This window comes from Jaculus jaculus, chromosome 19, assembly GCF_020740685.1.
Source record: "Jaculus jaculus isolate mJacJac1 chromosome 19, mJacJac1.mat.Y.cur, whole genome shotgun sequence".
Classification (NCBI taxonomy): domain Eukaryota; kingdom Metazoa; phylum Chordata; class Mammalia; order Rodentia; family Dipodidae; genus Jaculus; species Jaculus jaculus.
In genome coordinates, this window is record NC_059120.1 from 51,620,311 (window position 1) to 51,634,435 (window position 14,125).

Sequence of the window (14,125 nt, forward strand, 5' to 3'; positions counted from 1 at the left end):
GGTAAGCTAGCAGAAACCCAGTGTCCCTAGATTCCCAGCTGGTGCAATCAATGCTTCACACACTGGCTTCTTTTATAACAAACAAGCAAATGACAAACAGGACTGGGATGTAGGTCAGAGGCAAGGGGTCTGCTGAACATGGGTAAGGCCCTGAGTTTCATCCCAATCCTGCAAGCAGTCAGTTCTTTTTTTAACATTTATTTTCATTTATTTATTTGAGAGAGGAAAGAGGCAGAGAGAGAGAGAGGAAGAATGGGTGCACCAGGGCTCCCCGCCACTGCAAACGAATTCCAGATGCATGCGCCACCTCATACATCTGGCTTACGTGGGTCCTGGGGCATCGAACCAAGGTCCTTTTGGCTTTGCAGACAAGTGCCTTAACCGCTGAGCCATCTCTCCAGCCCTTTTAGTATTTAAAAACAAAATGTAATGTTTTATAGCAATCAGCTCTTATAGATGGTATATGCCAATGTGGATTGTAAATTTTTTAAATGTTTTATAGCAATCAGCTCTTATGATGGCATATGCCAATGTGGATTGTCGACTTGACAAGACCTAGAATCATGTGGGAAGTGAGCCTCAGGGCAGCCTCGTAGGGGATTATCTAGATTAGGTAAACTGAGGTGGGAAGGCCCACTAAGCTGTGGTGGCACCATTCCACAGCTGGAGTCTCGGATTGAATAAAACATGAAAATCCAAGCTGGAGAGATGGCTCAGCAGTTAAGGCGCTTGCCTGCAAAACCCAACGACCTGGGTTTAATTCCCCAGTATCCGCATAAGGCTAGATGCACAAAGAGGTGCATGCATCTGGAGTTCGTTTGCAGTGGTAGGAAACCCCTGGTGCCTTCATTCTCTCCGTTTCTCTTCTCTCTACCTCTCTCTGCTTGCAAATAAATAAATGAAAATATTTTTTTAAAAAAAAACAAGGGCTAGAAAGATGGCTTAGCAGTTAAGGCGCTTGCCTGTGAAGCCTAACGACCCAGGTCCAAGTCTTCAGATTCCATGTTAGCCAGACGCACAAAGGTGAGGCAAGTGCAAGGTCGCACATGCCCACTAGGTGGTGCAAGCATCTGGCATTCAATTTCAGTGGCTGAAGCCCTGGCATACCAATTTTCTCTTTCTCTCTTTCTTTCCCTGTCTGTCCTTAAAAATAAAAAATAATAGGGCAGGAGAGATGGCTTAGTGGTTAAGGCATTTGCCTGCAAAGCCAAAGGACTTTGGTTCAATTCCCTAGGACCCATGTAAGCCAGAGGCACAAGGTGGCACATGCACCTGGAGTTCGTTTGCAGTAGCCGGAGGCTCATACATGCCCATTCTTTCTCTCTCTGTCCCTCTTTCTCTCTTGCTTTCTCAAATAAATAAATAAGTAAAACTTAAGAAATAAAGGCAAGCCAGGCACTTGGGAGGCAGAGGTAGGAAGATTGCCGTGAGTTTGAGGCCACCCTGAGACTGCCTGGTTAATTCCAGATCAGCCTAGGCCAGAGTGAGACCCTACCTCAAACAAACAAACAAACAAACAAACAAAAACACCAAAAGTAAAATAAAATAAAATAATAATAATAAATAAAACACTAAAGGCAAATTAAAGTGGCCAATAAATTTAAAACAATAAAAATAAAAATAAATTTTAGGGCTGAGGAGATGGCTTAGCAGTTAAGGCATTTGCTTGTGAAGCCTAAGGAACCAGGTTCGATTCCCCAGGTCCCACGTTAGCCAGATGCACAAGGGGGCGCACGTGTCTGGAGTTCGTTTGCAGAGGCTGGAGGCCCTGGAGTGCCTATTCTACCTTTCTCTCTTCCTCTGTCTCTCTCAAATAAATAAGTAAAATATTAAAATTAAATAAATAAATAAATTTTAAAAAATCTTCAATAACTTACTTTTCATGCCTTCAGTTTTCAACTCTTTGCTAAACATGGATTCGAGGCTTTAGATCCACTGACTTGGAAGTTCTAATCCCATTCAGAGCTCTACCCCCAAACAGCAGCAATAAGTAACTAATACTAAAAAAAAAAAAAAAAAAAAAAAAATGAGGGCTGGAGAGATGTCTTAGTGGTTAAGACACTTGCCAGAAAAGCCTAAGGATACAGGTTCAATTCCTCAGTATCCATGTAAAGCCAGATGCTCAAGGTGGCACATGCCTTTGGACTTTGTTTACAGTGGCTAGAGGCCCTGACATGCCAATTCTCTCTTTATTTACCTCTTTCTGTCTTTCTCTCTCTCTCAAATAAATAAATAAATAAATAAAACATTTTTAAAAACACGGCTGTAAACAAAGAGAGAGAGAGAGAAAAACAAAGAAAAGGAAAAACAGGCATGGTGGTGCACACCTTTAATTCCAGCACTTGGAAGGCAGAGTAGAAGGATCGCCGTGAGTTCGAGGCCACCCTGAGACTAGAGTGAATTCTAGGTCAGCCTGGGCTGGAGTGAGACCCTACCTAGAAAACAACAACAGCAACAAAACCGGGCTAGGTAGACGGCTCAGTGCATAAAAGCACTTGCCACCCAAGAATAAGGACTGGAAAGAAGTGATTCACCCTGAGTTCGATTCCCTAGCAGCCATGTCCGCAGATGGGCATGGCCACATGTGCCTGTAATCCCAGTCCTGTGGGGAGCAGAGATAGGAGAACACTGGGACATGCTGGTCAGCCAGTCTGAAGAAAAGCCAATAGCTCTGGGTTCAGTGAGAGGCTCTGTCTCCAGGAAACACGTGCGTGAATGATAGAGGGCGGCAGCTGATAGTCTCCTCTGGCCTCCCCACATGGATACTGAGGACTTGAACCTGCATCCTTAAGCTTTCCTGGCAAGTGCCTTAAGCACTAAGACATCTCTCCAGCCCTCATTTATTTATTTATTTATTTTTTCGAGGTAGGGTCTCACGCTGGCCCAGGCTGACCTGGAATTCACTATGGAGTCTCAGGGTGGCCTCGAACTCATGGCGATCCTCCTAGCTCTGCCTCCCAAGTGCTGGGATTAAAGGTGTGCGCCACCATGCCCGGCTTCCCGCCCTCGTTTTTATTCTTTTGTTTTTGTTTTTAATATATCAGACATTGTAGGTTTTTTCTTTAAGAAATGTTTTTGGTGACTGAATATTTTTGTATTCTTTTAAACTCATTGCATTGGTTCTAGGCCATTGTTATGTTACTGGGTAATAATCTTGTCCTTTTACAACTGTCTTAAATTTGTAAGTGAGGACCAAAGAGATTGCTCAGCAGTTAAGGGTGCTTGTTTGAAACCTGATGGTCAATGTTCGATTCCCCAGTACACACGTGGCGCCAAGAAATTTAGTAGAAGTGTCAAAGCTAGGTGAGGCCAGCTCAGCATTTATGCTATTCTTCCAGTTGTGAGGCAAGTCTATTCTTGTTGTGTTTTTTTTTTTTGGTGGGGGGGGTGAAGGGGAGGTTCCGAGGTAGGGTCTCACTCCAGCCCAGGCTGACCTGGAACTCACCCTGTAGTCTCAGAGTGGCCTCAAACTCAAGGTGATCCTCCTACCTTTGCTTCCCAAGGGCTGGGATTAAAGGCGTGCACCCCCATGCCCAGCTGGATAGCTTGGTTTTTTTTGTTTGTTTTGGTTTGGTTTGGTTTTTGGTTTTTTAAAGGTAAGGTTTCGCTCCAGCCCAGGCTGACCTGGAATTCACTATGTAGTCTCAGGGTGGCCTCAGGCACCACCACGCTTGGCTCTTGGATAGCTCTTTTTTAAAAAAAGGTTTCCGAAATAAAAGAAAAAGCTGGCTGGGGTGGCGCACGCCTTTAATCCCAGTGCTGGGGAGGCAGAGGTAGGAGGATCGCCATGAGTTCGGGGCCACCCTGAGACTACATAGTGAATTCCAGGTCAGCCTGAGCTAGAGTAAGACCTTACCTTAAAAAAAATAATAAAATAAAAATTTAATAATAATAATAAATTAAATAAATAAAATAAAGTTTTGTGTGTGTGTGTGTGTGAGAGAGAGAGAATATCAGAGACGTCTGCTGTTGCAAACACTAGACACATGGCCAACTTTGGGTCCAGCTTTATGCTGTGCTAGGGAATTGAACCCAGGCCTTCAGCCTTTGCAAGCAAGGCCCTTTACCCACTGAGCCATCTCTCCAGCCCCAAGGCAAGAAGATCGTTCTAATCCCTCTTACTCTGTCCTCATCAGATGTGGAAGCATGATGCTTTGTCATGCAGTATTATATCTACAAACAGAAAAATAGTCACAGCCCCTGCATGCATGTCTTAAATTCGATAAATTAATTCTAAAAAAACATAATTCAGGGCTGGAGAAATGGCTTAGTGGTTAAGGTGCTTGTCTGCAAAGCCAAGAAACCTAGGTTCAATTCCCAGGACCCACTTAAGCCAGAGGCACAAGGGGGCGAGTGTGTCTGGAGTTTGTTGGCAGTGCCTGGAGGCCCCGGTGCACCCATTCTCTGTGTCTCTGTCTCTGCTTCTTTCTCTCCCTCTCAATGTAATAAGTAGCAATAAAAAAAACTAATATATATATTCAATTCTATTCTATTAATTTAAAGTGACTCATCATATAATTTGGAGGAAAGTCAGCGCGGCACTTGCGGTTCCTGCCCAGGTTTGTCTGTCTGTCTGTCCAGCGTTTTACTACAGGCACCTCGGTGACTCACCCCCCCTTTATTCTATGTCTCTGAATCACTGAAAAACATCCCCCTCTTCCATGAGCCTTGCTGTCTGTCACTCAGCCTCCGCTCACATCACTTGCACGGTTACTTTATTCCTGTTTTCTTTGACGTCTATGCAATTATATTTTTCACAATACCGAAATCATGACAGGGCTTGGCTGTTTGAAAGAGGAGCTCTTAAATCTTCCTGAGCGTGCTGACGTTCTTTGTTAAGTCATCGCAGACTTAGAAAAGTGAACTTAAAAAAAAAAAAAAATCCCCAGCAAACATGCGGTGGGCTGTGACTTGCAATACAAGGCGGTAAAGCGTTGCTCAAGCGGATGGCCGCGTCGAGAAGACCGCAGGTGTGACGAGAGACTGGCTGGGAGCGAAGACTGCTGGGGGACTGGGGGACAATGGGGTTCCGATGAGCCGCAGGACGCCAGCCTGCGGGACACAGAAGAGGAAGCGAAGGCGGTGATGACGGTGGCTCAGCTCCACAGGTCCACAGGAGACCCCAGGAAAAGAGAGGGAGACCTGACGGTGAGAGTCCAAGGACCAGCATTCTTTGATTTGAAAGACAGGGGAAAGGAGAGGAAGGGGGGAAGAGAGGGAAGGGGAGAGGGAGGGGAGAGGGAGGGGAGAGGGAGGGGAGAGGGAGGGGAGAGGGAGGGGAGAGGGAGGGGAGAGGGAGGGGAGAGGGAAGGGAAAGGAAATGAAGGGAAAGAAAGGGAAGGGAAAAGAGGGAAGGGAGGGGAAGGGGAAGGGAAGGAAGGGGAGGGGAGGGGAAAGGAGAGGAAGGAAGGGAAGGGGAAAGGAAGGGGAGGGGAGGGAAGGGGGAAGGGATGGGAAGAGGAAAAGAGAAGGGTGGGAAGGTGAGGGGAGGGAAGAGAAGGAAAAGGAAGGGAAGGGAGGAAAAGGGAAGAAAAGGGAGGGGAAGGGATAAGGAGAAGGGAAGGAAAAGAGAAGGGAAGGAAAGAGAGGAAAAGGGAATAGAAAGAGAGAATGGGAGGGGAGGGAAGGGGACGGGAGAGGATGAGCAAGGAAAGGAAAGGGAGGGAAGAGGAGGGAAGGAAAGGGGAGAGGAAGACAGGAAAGGGAGGGAAGGGAAGGAAAACAGAAGCGAGGGAAGGAGAAGGCAGAGGAAGGGAAAAGGAGGGGAGGGAAGAAAAAGGAAATGGAAGGAAGGGAAGGGGAGGAGAAGGAATTCGAGGCACTGGAGAAAACAACATCTAAGGTCACTGTGGATAAGACAAGACCATCAAAATAGGCAACTTCTCCAAGACAGGAAAACGCAGCAGCCGAGTTACCGGGAAAAGCTCCATGCGGCTTTCACCAATAGCCAGAGTGCAGATCGGGAGCACGGCCGGAGCGGGGCATGGTCTCTGAGCGGAAGGCAACTTCGAGCCCCAGAGCAGCCTGCCTGGGATTTAAGTCACGGGGGTCCTCCTTCCGAATCCAGACAGCCAGCCAAGAGCCACTACAAACAAACTCCAGATGCGTGCGCCACTTTGTGCATCTGACTTTATGGTGGGTCCTGGGGAATCAAACCTGGGCCATCAGGCTTTACAAGCAAGCATCTTTAACTGCTCAGCCATCTCCCCAGCCCACTTAAAAAAAAAAAAGCCAGACATGGTGGTACACATCTTTAATCCCAGCACTAGGGAGGCAGAGGTAGGAGGATTGCTGTGAGTTCAAGGCCACCCACCCTGAGACTACATAGTGAGTTCCAGGTCAGCCTGACCTAGAGTGAGACCCTACCTCAAAAAAAAAAAAAAAAAAAAAAGGGCTGGAGAGATGGCTTAGCGGTTAAGCGCTTGCCTGTGAAGCCTAAGGACCCCGGTTCGAGGCTCGGTTCCCCAGGTCCCACGTTAGCCAGATGCACAAGGGGGCGCACGCGTCTGGAGTTCGTTTGCAGAGGCTGGAAGCCCTGGCGCGCCCATTCTCTCTCTCTCCCTCTGTCTTTCTCTCTGTGTCTGTCGCTTTCAAATAAATAAATTAAAAATATTTAAAAAAAAAAAAAAAAAGCTTGTCTACTCTCTGTTTTTCCTTGATTCAATAATGCTGCCTATCACCCATCTGGATAAGGGACAGTTCTATAGGGAACAGAAAAATCCCATGATACAGTGGAGGAAAGATCTATTCAGGGCTTCTGTAATTCCCAAGGTTGGTTTCCTATAGGGCCTGAAAACCTACATAGAATGCCAAGAGAAGTGTTTGGTTAGTACTTTAAGCCTCCAACTCCTTTTGGCAAGTGTGTATGACTTGCCGTTTTAATAACGATGTACATCTAATTAAGTTATCGGAAGTCTTCTGGAGAGGAAAAAGAAAAAAAAGAAATCACAAGTGTGATTTCTATGCAGGAAAGGTCGGTTGTCTTCATACATCTAACCGGTATGCCTTGGGGTTGAGGTGCAAGAAAACAAAGTATAGGGCTGGAGGGATGGCTTAGTGGTTAAGATGCTTGCCTGGAAAGCGGAAGGACCCAGGTTCGATTCCCCAGGCCCCACCATAAAGTCAGATGCAGAAAGTGGCACATGCGTCTGGAGTTTGTTTGCAGTGGCTAGAGGCCCTGGCGTGCCCATTCTCATTCTCCCTCTCTCTCTGCTTGAAAATAAATAAAATAAAATAAAATAAAATAAAATAAAATAAAATAAAATAAAATAAAATAAAATAAAATAAAATAAAATAAAATAGACAGTGTATGGGAGGCAGAGGTAGGAGGATCGCCATGAGTTCAAGGTCACCCTGAGACTACAGAGTGAATTCCAGGTCAGCCTGGGCTACAGCAAGACCCTACCTCAAAAAAAAAAAGACTGTAAAAAGACTGGAATCCAGGCTCTGGGGCTTTGAAAGAGAAATCCTGCTCCTTTATAGTCTCTGGTGTTGACAGAGAATGAAGAAATCTGAGACACAATCAGAGGAAGGTGAGATGCTCTATTTCAACTCAAAGCCTCCTTGATAGGAACTCAGTGCCATTTACTCTTCATACACTTGACTTTGAGCAATTAGCAGACTTGGTGCCTTGTCCCTGGCCACTCATTTTCCATGGCAGAAAGGCCACTGCGGATGTCCATGTTCTGTCTCATGAGACAGCACTAACCAGCAAGCCCAAAGAATGGCCTGAGTTTGGGAGGCCCTATGGCATTACCATGTGGAATAAAGCAATTATTGCCTTATCCTTCATTATTCAACGTAGGGGGTATAATGATTATAACATTGTTCTGCCCAAGGAAACATTTAATTTTTTTCATTTACTCTTTTGTGTGTGTATGGGTGTGCTAGGGTCTCTTGCTACTGAAAATTAACTCCAGATGCATGGGCCATGCTGTGTTCCTGGCTTTACAGGGGTATTGGGAATTGAATCTGGGCAAACAAGCACCTTTAACCACTGAACCATCTCCCCAGCCCAGAAATAGTTATTTTAATGACATTGTGATTCTGTGGTTTTTGTTCATGATTTTTTTTTGGGGGGGGGGGGTGTCGAAGTAAGGTCTCACTCTTGCTCAGACTGACCTGGAATTCACTATGCAGTTTCAGGGGGGCCTTGAGTTCATGACAATCCTCCTACCTCTGCCTCCTGAATGCTGGGATTAAAGACATGTGCTACCATGCCTGGCTGCTCCTGAATATTTTTATTTGACTTATAATAGACATTAGATCTTCATACCATATGCAAAGATTTATAGAGCTGGGAGGCTATATGAGAAATTCCAGTCCTCCTTATTGTACAAATGAACTGAGATCTAAAATAGTTAAGCCCAGGCATAGTTGGTGCATGCCTTGAATCCCAGCCATCAGGAAGTCACTAGTAAGAGGTTCACTGTGAGTTCTAGGCCAGAATGGGACTACAGAGTGAGTTCCAGGTCAGCCTGGGCTAGAGTGACACCCTACCTCAAAAAAATAAAAATAAAATAAAATAAATAGGGCTAGAGAGATGGCTTAGCAATTAAGGCACTTTCCTGTGGAGCCTGGGGACTCTTGTTTGACTCTCCAGATCCCACATACGCCAGACACACGGTGATGTAAGCACACAAGGTCGCGCTTGCGCACAGGGGCTCACGCATCTGGAGTTCAATTGCAGCTGGAGGCCCTGGAATGCCCATTCTCTCTCCCTCCCTCTCTCTCTCTCTCTCTCTCTCTCTCTTTCAATTCTCACTCTCACATAAAATAAAAGGCCAGTCTGTTGGGCTTGCCTCAAAAAAATTTTTTTAAATAATAAATAAAATAATTAAGTATTTCTATTCAAATCATACTTCAGGAGCAGCTAAAAAGGATCATTCTGGTGAAAACTCCAAAGCCTGATGAATGACTCTCAGGCAGACAGCTTGGAAGTGGAGAGGTTGTTATTCACACTCAGACCTGTTTGTCTCCACAGGCCCTGCAGGCAGCTGTGATACGGTCCCGAAAGAGCCATCTGATACCAGCGCCCATTATGCTGTGAGCCTTTCTCAGGCCCATAGACAGGCGCTCTGCATGCCCAGGCTGGTGACGCAAGCGCTGACGTGCTACCTTTTCAATCAAGGCTGTGCGAAGGCAGGACAGATTTGGGGTCGTCTTTTCTCTTGTGTTTCTGAAATCCGATTCCCCTGACAACAGCAGCAACTTGAACCTGTTTCCAGGTCTGACTTGAATTCTTCCTCAATTTTTTTCTCAACCATGGAGCCACCTCTAAATCTACAGCAGTGTTCCTTAAAAGATGTTAGGTGGATTGTCTAAACCAGAACCACCTGGGAGCCCTTGAAAAAATATACAGATTACAGGTCTGGAGAGATGGCTTAGCGGTTAAGGTACTTGCCTGCAAAGGCTAAGGACCCAGGTTCAGTTCCCCAGTACCTATGTGAGCCAGATGCACAAGGTGCCGGGCGTGATGGCACACACCTTTAATCTCAGCACTTGGGAGGCAGAGGTAGGAGGATCGCTGTGAGTTCAAGGCCACCCTGAGACTACAGAGTTAATTCCAGGTCAGCCTGGACCACAGTGAGACCCTACCTCGAAAAACAAACAAACAAACAAAAAAAACACAAAAACAAAAACAAAAAAACAAAAAAAAAACCAGATGCACAAGGTGGCACATGAGTCTGGAGTTCATTTGCAGTGGCTGGAGGCCCTGGCGCGCCCATTCTCTCTCTCTCTGTCTACCTGCCCCTCTCTCTCTCTCTCAAATAAATAAAATTATTTTTAAAAATGTACAGATTTTGGCCGGGCATGGTGGCGCACGCCTTTAATCCCAGCACTCGGGAGGCAAAGGTAGGAGGATAGCCGAGAGTCCGAGGCCACCCTGAGACTACATAGTGAATTCCAGGTCAGCCTGGACCAGTGTGAGCCCCTATCTTGAAAAACCAAAAAATAAAAAATAAAAAAATTAATTAATTAAAAATATATATATATACATACACATACATACAGATTCCTAGGTCCTACCCAGAGTTATTCATGCAGAATTTCCTGAGAGAGGGGCTGGAGAGATTGCTTAGTGGTTAAGGCACATGCCTGCAAACCCTAAGGATACATGTTCCACTCTCCAGATCCTATGTAAGGCAGACGCACAAAAAGGTGAGGCAAGTGCAAGGTCACAAATGCCCACTAGGTGGTGCAAGCATCTGGAGTTCGATTTCAGTGGCTGAGGCCCTGGTGCACTAATTCTCTCTCTTTCTCTCTCTCCCTCTGTGTGTGTGTGTGTGTGTGTGTGTGTGTGTCTGTCTGTCTGTCTGTCTGTCTCTGGAGGAAAAAAAAAGTTTCCTAGAAGAAGAAGAATGGACTGTGATTTTCCTTCAGGGAACAGAAAATTCCCCACGATACAGTGGGGAGAAAGAACTATTCAAGGCATCTATAATTTCCAGGGCAAGTTTCTTATAGGGCCTGCAGATCTAAATGGAATGCCAAGAGGAGGACTTGGTTAGTATTCTAGATACTTTATTATATTGAAGTTTGAGACTCACTGTGATTTTAGAGAAATGCCACTGGGTGAGACTGCAATTGTCTCAGTAAGCGGTTGGAACATAATGGCACTAAAATAGGTGCAGGTATGGTGGCTCCCGTCATTGATTCCAGCACTCGGGAGGCTGAGATAAGAGGATCGCCAGGAGTTCGAGGCCAGCAAGGGCTACGATGAGCTGCTGCCTCAAGCAAGCACACAAACAAGCAAACAAACAAAAATTGCACTAAAATCATAATTAAAATCAGGGAAGCCTCCAAGCAAGCATTTTCTCGTCAGGGAATCTGAGCTCTGTGAAGACTGTAGTTTAAGAACTAGCTTTGGGGCTGGAGAGATGGCTTAGCGGTTAAGTGCTTGCCTGTGAAGCCTAATGACCCTGGTTCGAGGCTCAATTCTCCAGGACCCACATTAGCCAGATGCACAAGGGGGCGCACGCGTCTGGAGTTCGTTTGCAGAGGCTGGAGGCCCTGGCGCGCCCATTCTCCCTCTTGCTCTCACTTTCTCCCTCTCTCTCTCTCTCTCTCTGACTGTAATAAAAATTTTTTTAAATAAACTAGCTTTGGGGAGCCAGGCATGGTGGCACATGCCTTTAATACCAGCACTAGGGAGGCAGAGGTAGGAAGATTACCCTGAGTTCGAAGCCACCCTGAGACTACAGAGTGCATTCCAGGTCCAGCCTGGACTAGAGTGAGACCCTACCTTGAAAACAACAACAACAACAAAAATAAGCTGACTTTGGGCTGGGGAGATGGCTTAGCCATTAAAGCACTTTCCTGTCCTGTATCACATGGCTGTTGGGAGACAAGACTCTGAACGCTTAGACATCACCCTTTAGGATGTGCGCCGTTGCTGGAACCAGTCGCTGACACAAGGTTCCTTTTCTTCTACGGCGGATCCGCAGACGAAGGCGGGAACGTGGGAAGGGCTCCTGCACCCTCGCGGTTCCGTTCGTTTCCAACCCGCACAATGTCATTTCTCATCCTGCACCTTGAACTGCTGTTGGCTTACTGGACGGCTTCCGTCCCTGCTCACGACAATGGCTCCACTGAACTGGAAAATGAGGCTTCCTCGAGCCATGTGGAGTCTTTTGTGCTCTTCTGACCACAGACAAAGAAGGGATCATTGTTTTTGCTGGGGCGATTGCTCCAAGTTACTAAGGGTAAATGGAGTGGCTGCTATGACAATGGAGGCAGGCCCACAGTTTCTCTAGCAAATCCCTACCAAATGGTTTTAAATATTTCATTTTTATTCATTTATGTATTTGACAGAGAAAGAGGGAGAGAGAGAGACAATGGGCTCACCAGGGCCTCCAGCCACTGCAAACAAACTCCAGACGCGTGTGCCCCCTCGTGCATCTGGCTAAGGTGAGTCCTGGGGAATCGAACCAGGGTCCTTTACACCAACTCTCCAGTCCTGTTTTAGTTTTTTTGTTATTTGTTTTTCCGAGGTAGCATCTCACTCTAGTCCAGGCCGACCTGGAATTCACTCTGTAGTTTCAGACTGGCCCCCAACTCACGGTGAGCCTCCTACCTCTGCCTCCCAAGTGCTGGGATTAAAGGCGTGCGCCACCGCGGCCGGCTCAGTAGTAAATGTTAAGGCAAAACTACAGCAATGCGCTGGGCATGGTAATGCACACCTGTAATCCCAGGATTTGGGAGACTGAGATAGGAGGATCCCTGTGAGTTCAAAGCCACCTTGAGGTTACAGAGAGAGTTCCAGGTTAGCCTGGGCTAGAGTGACACCAAGCTGTGAGGCGAGGGGGACGGAAGAAAGAAAGAAAGAACAAAACTGTAGCAATACATATAAAACAGGTTACTAAGATTTAGATCCTTAAGGACTGAGTTAGTTCCACTAAGGAAAGAATGGTGACTGACCGAGATGCCGCAGGACAGACGGCACAGCAGACATGAGGACACAGAATAATATCAGTTGTATAAACTAAACTGTCTTCCTTATTATACACTTATTGTTGACTTTTCTCCACTGTTCATCTTGATTTTATAGGGTTGTTACAGGTGCCTAACTTTATAATTTTGTGTGTATTTTAAATGTTTTTTTTTTAAATTTATTTATTTGAGAGACACACAGAGAGAAAGAGACACGCAGAAAAAGAGCAAGTATGGGTGCGCCAGGACCTCCTGACATGGCGAGAAAACTCCAGACGCACGCGAAGGTGCTTGCCTGCAAAGCCTGACGACCTGGATTCAATTCCCCAGTGCCCACATAAAACCAGATGCAGAAAATAGCATATGCATCTGGAGTTTGTTTGCAGTAGCAAGAGGCACTGGCATGCCAATTCTGTCCCTCTCTTTGTCTCTCTGTCTACCCTCTCTCTCTCAGGAAGGTGTTAGAGAAAAATTATTTTTAGGTTTTGTAGTAATATGAGATCGAACCTAGGGCCTTGTGCATGCTATCTGAGCACGCTACTCCTGAGCTACCTCTTGTCCTTATAAGAATATATTTTTAGGGCTGGAGGGATGGCTAAGTGGTTAAGGATGTTGCCTGCAAAGCCAAAGGACCTAGGTTCAATTCCCCAAGACCCACATTAGTCAGATGCACAAGGGGGCGCACATGTCTGGAGTTCATATGCAGTGGCTGGAGGCCCTGGTGCGCCCATTCTCTCTCTTTCTCCCCCACTTTCTCTGTCAAATAAATAAAAAATAATTTTTTATTTTTGGTTTTTTGAGGTAGGATCTCACTCTAGCCCAGGCTGACCTGGAATTCACTATGGAGTCTCAGGGTGGCCTCGAATTCCCAGAGATCTTCCTACCTCTGCCTCCCAAGTCCTGGGATTAAAGGCGTGCGCCGCCACGGCCGGCTGAAAAAATAAAATAAAAATTTTTAAATCTTTAAAAAAAGAATATATTTTTCAATATTTTTAGTTATTTATTAGAGAGAGAGAATGGGCATGCCAGGGTCTCTAGCCACTGCAAACAAATTCCAGATGCAAGGGCCACCATGTGTATGTGACTTATGTGGGTTCTGGGTACTTGAACCTGGGTCCTTAGGCTTCACAGGCAAGTGCCGTAACTGTTAAGCCATCTCCCAGCCTACGGTTTTTTTCAAGGTAAGGTCTCACTCTAACCCAGACTAGCCTGGAATTCAATATGTAGTCTCAGGTTGGCCTTGAACTCATGGCATTACTCTGTGGTGGCTTGATTCGGGTGTACCCCTTAAGCTTAGGTGCTCTGAATGCTGGGTTCCCAGCTGATGGAGACTTTGGAATTAACGCCTCCTGTGTGTTGTTGGGGGTGGGCTTATGGGTGTTATAGCCAGTGTCCCCTTGCCAGTGTTTGGCACACTCTGCTGTTGCTATGGTCCACCTTATGTTGGCCAGGGGGTGATGTCCACTCTGCTCATGCCATCGTTTTCCCCTGCCATCGTGAAGTTTCCCCTCGAGCCTGTAAGCCAAAATAAACCTCTTTTTCCCACATGCTGCTCTTGGTTGGGTGACTTCTACCAGCAATGTGAACCTGACTGCAACACACAGAGAGAAAAAGGCACAGAGAGAGAGAGAGGAAGGGAGGGAGGGAGGGAGGGAGGGAGGGAGAGAGAACGGGCACGCCAGGGCCACCAGCCACT